Source organism: Cicer arietinum, chromosome 3 (assembly GCF_000331145.2).
Source record: "Cicer arietinum cultivar CDC Frontier isolate Library 1 chromosome 3, Cicar.CDCFrontier_v2.0, whole genome shotgun sequence".
Taxonomy (NCBI): domain Eukaryota; kingdom Viridiplantae; phylum Streptophyta; class Magnoliopsida; order Fabales; family Fabaceae; genus Cicer; species Cicer arietinum.
Window position 1 is genome coordinate 33,066,808 of NC_021162.2, and position 11,160 is coordinate 33,077,967.

An 11,160-nucleotide genomic window follows, 5' to 3' on the forward strand; every position below is an offset into this window, starting at 1 on the left:
TTTTTTTAAAAAGCGTTGTCTTTTATCTTTGTGCCCAAAATTATTTTTGATCCAAAATCACTTCACAATCAGTGCACACAACAACAAAACATATTCAAATACCATAGGCAGTTCACACAATCAGTAGAACAGAAATCAGAACTCTGTAACTTTATTAACATATATGTAACTCTGTAATTTACAACCTAAGTAACTACATTCAGATACATATATACAACCTAATTTACAACCTAATTACCTACATTCAGATACGTATATATATATAACCTAATTTACAACCTAAACTACATTCAGATCCATTATATAATAACTAACAGATCCATTATATGCATATATTGTGTCCTATGATCATTTACATATAATAACTAACAGAATATACATTATATGCACTAGCTACCATATAATATTCAGATCCCTTGCCCAGCACAAGCTATTTCCCAGAAAATCAAATAATTTTCATGTCAAGCACGTACTGACACCATTCTTCCTTTAATTCCATCAGATCTTCCTCAGAATATGATGGACTGGAATTGGCAAAGTACTGCAATATAAAAATTGAACATATTATATTAAGTTAGTATCAAATATATAGATAATTTATATATGAAAATCATATAATGCAAATACCGTACCGTTTCTGGGATAATAGTTTTATTCTTCTCAACAATCTCCTTCATGAATCTCAATACGTAGTACCCACAGTCGATGTTATTTGTTTGACGAGGGCACTTTATTGAGATCCATGTAATGTTATTAGACTTCTGCTTCGACACTTTAGCACCTCTTTGAGCTCGATAAACTTTTAAGGCACTATCGAATGAATAAATGTGATTATTAGAGCATGAATATTTATATATATATATATATATATAAATATTCATGCTCTAATAATCACATTTATTCATTCGATAGTGCCTTAAAAGTTTATCGAGCTCAAAGAGGTGCTAAAGTGTCGAAGCAGAAGTCTAATAACATTACATGGATCCCAATAAAGTGCCCTCGTCAAACAAATAACATCGACTGTGGGTACTACATATTGAGATTCATGAAGGAGATTGTTGAGAAGAATAAAACTATTATCCCAGAAACGGTACGGTATTTGCATTATATGATTTTCATATATAAATTATCTATATATTTGATACTAACTTAATATAATATGTTCAATTTTTATATTGCAGTACTTTGCCAATTCCAGTCCATCATATTCTGAGGAAGATCTGATGGAATTAAAGGAAGAATGGTGTCAGTACGTGCTTGACATGAAAATTATTTGATTTTCTGGGAAATAGCTTGCTGCTGGGCAAGGGATCTGAATATTATATGGTAGCTAGTGCATATAATGTATATTCTGTTAGTTATTATATGTAAATGATCATAGGACACAATATATGAACATGCATATGGATCTGAATGTAGTTTAGGTTGTAAATTAGGTTATATATATATACGTATCTGAATGTAGGTAATTAGGTTGTAAATTAGGTTGTATATATGTATCTGAATGTAGTTACTTAGGTTGTAAATTACAGAGTTACATATATGTTAAAAAAGTTACAGAGTTCTGATTTATGTTCTACTGATTGTGTGAACTGCTTATGGTATTTGAATATATTTTATTGTTGTGTGCACTGATTGTGAAGTGATTTTGGATCAAAATAATTTTGGATACAAAGATAAAAGACAGCGCTTTTTAAAAAAAATGCCATAAAAAGCTAAAAAGCGCTTTTCATTTCAAATAATTAATTTACAGCGTTTAAAAAAAAAAACACACACACACACACATTTTATCAGGTTGGAGCTGAACCGGAAGTTGCTTGTCTTTATTCGTATTCACCAAGAGTGCCACTTGCTCCGATAAGATTCTGAGCTTCTCTAATACTTCCTCGTTGGAAGGTTTTTGGCGCTTCTCTTGAGGAAAAAAGCTTTTGGGAGTTACGCCAAATCCTTTCCCCCTCACTCGACCGGAATACTCAGGGACATTAAACACTTTCCCAAGAATGTCCCTGCACGTATCCTTGTTGCCCTCTTGAGTTTCAGAACTTTGTTCAATAGTTTCCTAAAATACATGTAACATTAAAAAGATAAGTTCAATAGCATTTTTAAAATACAATATTAAAAAATATTAAAGTGATAATATACTTACACAAAGTTCTACAACTTTCTTGACATTTTCATTATCAACCACTCCTTCTTTGTTAACACGCGCTTCCTTCCATAAGATATGACGACCCAAGGGTTGATCGGCTTGGGTGTCTTTTCTCTATTCGTTAAAATCATAAACAAAATAATACAAATTAGTTACACACTATAGTTTATAATACAAATTACAAGTGATGTTTAATTACTTACAATTTTTTGTTCAAGGCGTGCATATCCCATACGTGATTTCTTGTATGGGTGTTTTGGGTTGCTTGCCCGTTCGCGATTTGCCTTACTAATATTCTATATAAAAAAAAAATAGCAATTGTGTAAAAATTTAAAATACGCTACGAATATGAATAATAAAACACAAATGCTAATAAATTAATCACTTACGACAAACGCCGGGTCAGAACGTTTGGAAACAAATGCACTCCATTCATCCTTTGATATATAATGTTGATATATCTTTGGAGGTTCAGCATTTGTGTTTCCTTCTCTATCTTTTAGATAGAAATTTGAGAGATGGGATCTAAATCCACGATGGATTTTCCCAGCAACTCTCAAAACATATGACTTTCGTTCCTCATCAAGAACAAAAGTGGTCTGCAATGAAAACAATTATAAGTAATGTATTTTACAGAAAAAAAATTATAAATGACAAAAGAGTAGATCAAAATATTTACTTGAATGTCATTCCAGATGATATCTTTGGCATCCTTCAACGCCTTATCTCTCCAGTTGTCTATTGTTATTGGGACATTTTGACGAACAACAGCCCCAATGTAGCTTACAAACATGGAGCTGTTGGGGTCAACTGGCTGACCACTCTCGTTCCAGCCAACCTAATAAACTCATATAGTAAGTACATGCCCTAAACCCTAAAAAAAGATAAAAAAACACACAGCAAACAGAGTATATATAGTATACCTCAAATTTAATGCCACTGCTCCGTGCTTTAATCACCCTTTGCATGATAGTTGCACCACGTTTGACTTCTTTTTCGTAAGTCTTAGAGGTGCCAACTTCTTCATTTTGAACTTCTAAATCTTTGTTTGTATCCATTTAACTACAACAAGTTCAACATGCACTTTAGTATAACATCAACAAGCTCAACATGGATCATGCATTATTATAAACAAACTCAACATGTATCAGTATATCTTAAAAAAGCTCAACATGCATTCTAATGATTACAAAAATTTAATAACATCAATACCTGAATAATGATGGTTCGAAGAAAGACGAAATGCAAAGAAAAGAGGGTTTGCAGAAAGTTCACAGAAATATGGTTCACAGAAATACGGTTTGAAGAAATACGTAATGAGGGTTACGTATTTCAATGAAAATATATTGTGTGAAATGGGAGAGATGATCTTGGATGGAAATAAGGTTCGAAATGAAGGAGATGATCGTGGAAATAAGGTTCGTAAAGGACGGGATGATAGGGTTTGCAAAAGAAGAGAAGAAATGAAGGTTGAGATGAAGGTTACGTAATGAAGAGGAAACTGAAGAGGTAACTGTTATATATACGTAACACTTTTACAGCGCTTTTTATAAGCCTTTTACAGCGCTTATTTTGTAAAGCGCTCTAAAAGGCTTCTTTAGTTAAATTTTTAAAAGGCTCTTTTACAGCGCTTTTTTCAAATAAGCGCTGTAAAAGACCTCCGTGTGTTATTATGTTATTTGAATGCCTTTTACAGCGCTTTTTTCAAATAAGCGCTGTAAAAGACCTCCGTGTGTTATTATGTTATTTGAATGCCTTTTACAGCGCTTTTTTCAAATAAGCGCTGTAAAAGACCTCCGTGTGTTATTATGTTATATGAATGCCTTTTACAGCGCTTTCACACATAAGCGCTCTAAAAGGCTTCTTTAGTTAAATTTTTAAAAGGCTCTTTTACAGCGCTTTTTTCAAATAAGCGCTGTAAAAGACCTCCGTGTGTTATTATGTTATATGAATGCCTTTTACAGCGCTTTCACACATAAGCGCTCTAAAAGGCTTCTTTAGTTAAATTTTTAAAAGGCTCTTTTACAGCGCTTTTTTCAAATAAGCGCTGTAAAAGACCTCCGTGTGTTATTATGTTATTTGAATGCCTTTTACAGCGCTTTTACACATAAGCGCTCTAAAATGTCTCTTTATGTTAATTTTAAGAGGCTCTTTTACAGCGCTTTTCCCAAATAAGCGCTGTAAAAGACCTCCGTGTGTTATTATGTTATATGAATGTTTTTTAAAGCCTTTTACAGCGCTTTTCCACATAAGCGCTCTAAAATGTCTCTTTATGTTAATTTTAAAAGGCTCTTTTACAGCGCTTTTTCCAAATAAGCGCTGTAAAAGGCCTTATTGTTTTTGTGTTTTGTTATGTTATGTTATTTTTTAAACAAGCTCAACATGCATGCAAAACCCACATAGTAGTAACTGGTCACCACAAAAATCCCTTCCTCTTCACCAAACTCTTCTCCTTTTATGCATCTTCTTCACAAACATCAAAGCTTACTCTTTCACAATTCAATCTCCACCTCAACACCCTTTTTATCTCTTTACATTCTCTTTCCTTCTTAAATCGAAACTTAATTGGTATTCAGGATCATTGCCATGTTGCGAAAAATGGGTTTGTGTCTGGTGTTTTTGGGGATTCCCATGATGCGTACAAGGTGTTTGAAGAAATGGGTTTGTGTCTGATGTTTTTTGGATTCCCATGATGCGTACAAGGTGTTTGAAGAAATGGGTTTGTGTCTGATGTTTTTTGGATTCCCATGATGCGTACAAGGTGTTTGAAGAAATTAGGTGTCTGATGAATATTATTTTTAAAGCTTTTTTACAGCGCTTTGTCAAATAAGCGCTGTAAAATGTCTTTTTTACTCACTTTCAAAAGAGTCGTTTACAGCGCTTTGTGTGAAAAGCGCTGTAAAAGGTATAAAACACTCATTATTTTATTTTTAAAAGGATCTTTTACAGCGCTTTTTAAGATAAGCGCTGTAAAATGTCTCTTTATTTTATTTTTGTGTTTGGTTTATTTGGGTTGGGATGACATTAAAAACATTTTTATCATTGTTTATTGGATTAAAAATATTGTTATCATTGTCTTTATCACAATACTTTAGGAGATGATGAATTATTAGAAATGAGTATTCTGAAGAATCTATATATATATATGCACTGAGCAAAAGAGAATCTCTCTATTCAGTTCAGTTCAGTTCATGTAAATTACTAATTTATATTCAGTTCAGTTCATGTAAATCAAGCTAAATATAAAACACTCATTGTTACATGAACTTGGTATAAAACACTCAAATCAAGCTAAATATAAGCAGAAAATAAATTAATCAGAAAATAAATTAATCAGAACTTAGTATAAAACACTCAATTCAGATTACATGCATATTTACAATAACACAGTTCAGATTACATGCATAGCTTATATAAAACAATTAAACATATATATACATTAAGATGCCCTTCTTCTTTTCCTGGTGACATTCACATTTGTTTGTCCATTTACAATACGAAACGATGGATTAATCCAAATTCCCTCATCATGATCATCTCTAAGATATAAACCATCATCAGTTGAATCAATTTCATGTGGTTGTTGTGATGTTGCAAATAAAAGATCATTACCAACATCTTCATCATTATTGTTATCATCACTTATTTTATTGGTCGATAGGACAACAGACCATTTATCATTAGAAGGATCAGTGACATAAAACACTTGTTGAGCTTGCGACGCTAAAATAAAAGGCTCGTCTTTGTATCCCACCCTATTAAAATCGACAAGCAAGAATCCTGACTCATCAATCCGAACGCCATTATTATTATCGACCCACTTGCAACCAAATATGGGAACACGAAACATTGTGTAGTCTAACTCCCATATGCGCTCGATAACCCCAAAATATGATAGATTTGCATATATTGGGTTTTTGTCTTTTGCACTTGAGACATGCATCGCTTCAGCTACGAGAGTGACTCCACTATTTTGCATAGTGGTCTGATCATCTTGTTCTTTGGTATAAAATGTGTAGCCGTTAATAACATAACCAGTGTAAGAAAAGACATGTAAGCTCGGACCATTTGCTAGCCACCTCAATCTATTTGAAATTGATCCGGGGTCTATATCAAATTTTGACATTATGTGATTTTTTAACCATGTTACAAAACTTCGATTGTGCTCTCGAGTTATCCAATTTTGATTCCTATTCATGTTCAAACGAGATAACTGATCAATGTGTATTGTAACATACGGTTGAACCTCATCATCATTGTGCAGAACATACAATTGTGCCTGCTCCCATTCTGTCCTTGATATAGTCAGTAGTCTCCTTCCAGTTATCCCTTCTCCTGATAGTCTTCCCGAATGACGAGACATGGGAAGCCCTATGGATTCAACATTGGACAGATATTCAGTACAAAATTCAGCAGCCTCTTCAACAATGTATCGTTCAGCAATACAACCTTCTGGTCGACTTCTACTTTTTACGTACCCTTTTAATATTTTCATATATCGTTCTATCGGATACATCCATCTCATATAAGCTGGCCCACAAAGTTGTGTCTCCTTAACCAGATGAACAGTAAGGTGAACCATTATATCAAAAAACGATGGTGGGAAATACATTTCAAGCTCACACAAAGTAACAACAATTTCCCTCTGCAATGTCGGTAATTTCTGAGGGTCGATCACTTTACTACAAATTTCCCTGAAGAAGAAACATAATCTAGTTAAGGCTAGTCGAACTTTTTCAGGTAAAATGGAACGTATACCTATTGGTAGCAAATGCTCCATTATAATATGACAATCATGGGTCTTCAAACCTTTTAACTTGAGGTCTTTCATACAAACCAAATTTTTAATGTTCGAAGAGTATCCTTCTGGAACTTTAACTTCGTGTAGAAATTTACATAAAACAATTTTTTCCTTTCTAGATAGAGTATGAGCGGCTGGAGGTAGATATGTGCGATTTCCTTTCTTTACTGGAGCCAGTTCATTTCTTATTCCCATATCGACCAAGTCCAATCTTGCATTGACGCCATCTTTAGACTTTCCTGGAACATTGAGTAACGTACCAATAACACTTTCAAATACATTTTTCTCAATATGCATCACATCGAGGAAATGTCTTACATACAATGACTTCCAATATGGCAATTCAAAGAAAATTGACTTTTTCTTCCACCCAGTTTTCACCAGCTCTCCCGCAAAAGGTTTGCCAAATTTATTGGTCAAACCTTGTACTTTTTCAAGTATTTGATATCCAGTCGGTGCTAAAGGAGCTTTACCTTCCTCTGATTTTCCATTGAATGCATTTCTCCACCCACGATACTGATGACTATAAGGTAAAAATCTACGATGTCCAAGAAACACATTCTTCTTACAATGTTTCAACCGCATCCAATTTGTACTCTCTTCACATATAGGACATGCACACTGACCTTTAATGCTATATCCTGATAAATTACCATATGCTGGAAAATCATTAATTGTGCCGAACAACATAGCCCTCAAATTGAAACATTCTTTCTTATACCCATCATAAACTTCCACACCTGTCTCCCACATACTTTTTAAATTTTCGATTAGAGGAGTCAAGTATACGTCGATATCATTCCCCGGTTGTTTGGGTCCAGAAATTAACAGAGACAACATCATAAACTTACGCTTCATACATAACCATGGAGGTAGGTTATATATTACCAAAATCACAGGCCACGTGCTATGTGAGATGCTTTGAAGACCATGTGGATTCATTCCATCAGTAGAAAGTGCAAGTCTTAGATTTCTTGACTCTATCCCGAATTCAGGATACTCGTGATCAATTTTTGCCCATTGTGGGGAATCTGCAGGGTGTCGAAACATTCCATCTCTAATTCTTTCATCTGCATGCCATGTCAAGTGTTTTGAATCTTCTTCACTGCGATACATGCGCCTAAATCTTGGTATTATAGGAAAATACCACACGACTTTTGCTGGAGTAGATTCTTTCTTCTTATATCGAGAGACATTGCATTTCGGACACGCCTTAAGTAGTTCATATTCGTTTCGAAATAAAATGCAATCGTTAGGACACGCATGAATCCTTTCGTAACTCATTCCAATAGAACACAAAATCCGTTTAGCCTCGTAGGTTCGACTGGGAAGTTCATTATCATCTGGCAACATATCTTTTATGAGTGTTAATAATTCTGTAAAGCTTTTATCAGACCATCCATTACTCGCTTTTAAGTTGTACAACTTTAATATCGCTGACAGTCTTGTGAATTTAGTACAACCATTATATAATTCTTTCTCTGCATCACTCAACAAACTTTCAAACATTTTAGGACAATCTCGAAGATCTTCTTCAACTGCTTTTGCAATCTCATCAACTCGGTCCGGCTCATATGTATCTGTATCGAAGTCAGTTGAAGCATATGTCGAACTATTCTCAAAATTAATGTTTCCTTTTTTTTTCTCACCATGTCTTATCCAACATGTGTAGCTTTGATCAATTCCATTACATACTAGATGTCCTTCTAATTCATCTTCTCTAACACGTTTTCCAAAACAACATTTTAAACAAGGACAAACTACTCTATTTGGATCTTTTGCATTCTTCACTGCAAACTCAACAAACTCCTTCACTCCAATTTCATACTCTTTTGACAATCGATTGGCTGAAATCCATTTCCTATCCATATTATACCACCTATATAAATGCAGTAACAAAAATAATAAGCTTTCAAAACATATCAACAAGTTTCAAAAAGAAACCAATATCAACTAAAAATTTCAAAACAGAACAGATCATGTGGTATGAGTTTTTGACAATTTTTGACAATTTCAAAACATAACAGATCATGTGTAAAAAATACCTTAGACAACGTAGATGGCCGCACAGTACGTAGAGGATATTAGGGTTCCCAACGTATATAATTATTTGAAAGATGTAGAGGATATGAGGGTTTCCAACGTATATAATTATTTTAAAGATGTATTTTACAGCGCTTGTGAAAAAAGCGCTGTAATAGGTAGTTAAATTCAATGAAAGCGCATGTGTTTTACAGCGCTTGTGAAAAAAGCGCTGTAATAGGTAGTTAAATTCAATGAAAGCGCATGTGTTTTACAGCGCTTGTGAAAAAAGCGCTGTAACTGATACGCGAAAGCGCTTTCTTTTACAGCGCTTTTTTGACAAGCGCTGTAAAAGCCTTATAACGTGATGCGCAAACGTTATATGACCTACTACAGCGCTTGTTTTACAGCGCTTTGAATCAAAAGCGCTGTAAAAGGTTCCGTTATTTTTAAAATATAATTACAACAGCGCATGTGTTTAGCAAGCGCTGTAAAATGGGCGCTGTTAAATGTCATTTTTGGCGTAGTGCCTAGAGGTAAATCATAATGTAATAATAAAACTACAATATGTCTATTAATTTGACAAGTAGAGCTAATATATTTTTCTTTATAAAGTCTCATTTTATCTCGTTGATTATGGGTATCTATGTACTAGAGGTTTGCTTCCTCCTTATAGGGGTGAAAGATATTATGCCCATAAAATATAGAGACCAAAGTAGACAACCTAGGAGTGCCGAAGAGTTATTTAACTACAAACACTCATCTATATGGTTGACAATTGAGCGTTTTTTGAGGTGTTGAAAAATAGATTTCATATTTTGAAGTTGAGCTCTCCTTATAAACCCTCCAGACAATGACTTATTGTGGTAGCTTGTTGTCCTATTCATAACTACATACATAAGTGGAATTTACTAAATGAATTATTCAACATGGGAAACAATAGATCCTATGGAACTTGAGAAGGTGAATGTAGGTCCAAATATAAAAGGAACAAGCTCCAACGATAACAACTTAACTAAGTTATCTGATATATAAAGGTGCGGTTGAAACGTCAATGAGTATAAATTGTATTAGAGGTAGGATGTGGATACACCATCACATTTAGTTTCACATATTACTATATTTTAGATTATAATATATACAATATTCATAGATATTTCCTAAATACTTGGGTTGGTTCGACTTAATATTTATGTTATTGGTGGATAATATCTATATTAAATTTTGTATACCTTTCTTTTTAATTGAATTTTAATAATAGTGATCAAATTATATATTTTTAAATTACAATTGGATTTGAAACTATATTCACTTGCAATTAATCTTATTTTATAAAAAAAAAATGAAGGAATTGAACAATAATGGACAAGTATTTATTAAAATCTTGTAATAAAAATATATTTATTAATTATACTAAAATATTTTACTTGTATTTAAATGTTATTAATTAAATTTTTTCTAAATATTTATTTTTATTATTTATTATTTAATATAAAAAAAAAACAAATTTTGAAATTGTATTAGTTTTTTTAATTCTCTATTCAAAAATTATTTTAAAAAATTAGATTACCAAATAGGTTTTTTTATTTTTCTCATATTTAAAACTGCTTTTAGGAATAAGTCTCTCAGACAATTTTTTTTAAAACAATTTCTAAAATCAAATTTATAAAATAATTTTAAAAAACTAAAATGCAAAAGTGTTTTAAACAGACTTTAATCTCAAAAAAAAAAAAAAAAAAAGGGTGCAAAAAAAAGCGGGTTCATCGATGTACCTACACATATCATCTCAAGAATTTAATGCATCAGTGTTTCATAGGTAGAGGAGAAACGTGTAGTTGCTTGTGTTGGTTAATTTTAGGTTTCAAAATAAATGTGGTTTGATCTCTCATATTTCATAGGTCTAATTTATGTACAACAAGTTGAACTAGTAAGTCTGGTCTAATTTTGATTAAATGTGTTCTTACCATATCTACAATCATAAGAAAAACATGAAAGATTTAAATATAATTACGTATTTTAAAATCAAAATTTAATTTCAATTGCACTATGTATGAAAGTATGAAAGTATGTTTCCAGGTTTTTTTTTTTACAATACTCTCTTTTTGAAAAAAAAAACACCAAAATACCCCCATTTGAAAAAAATATACCAAAATGCTCCATTTTTTTTTTCTTTACTTACAAGTCGCCA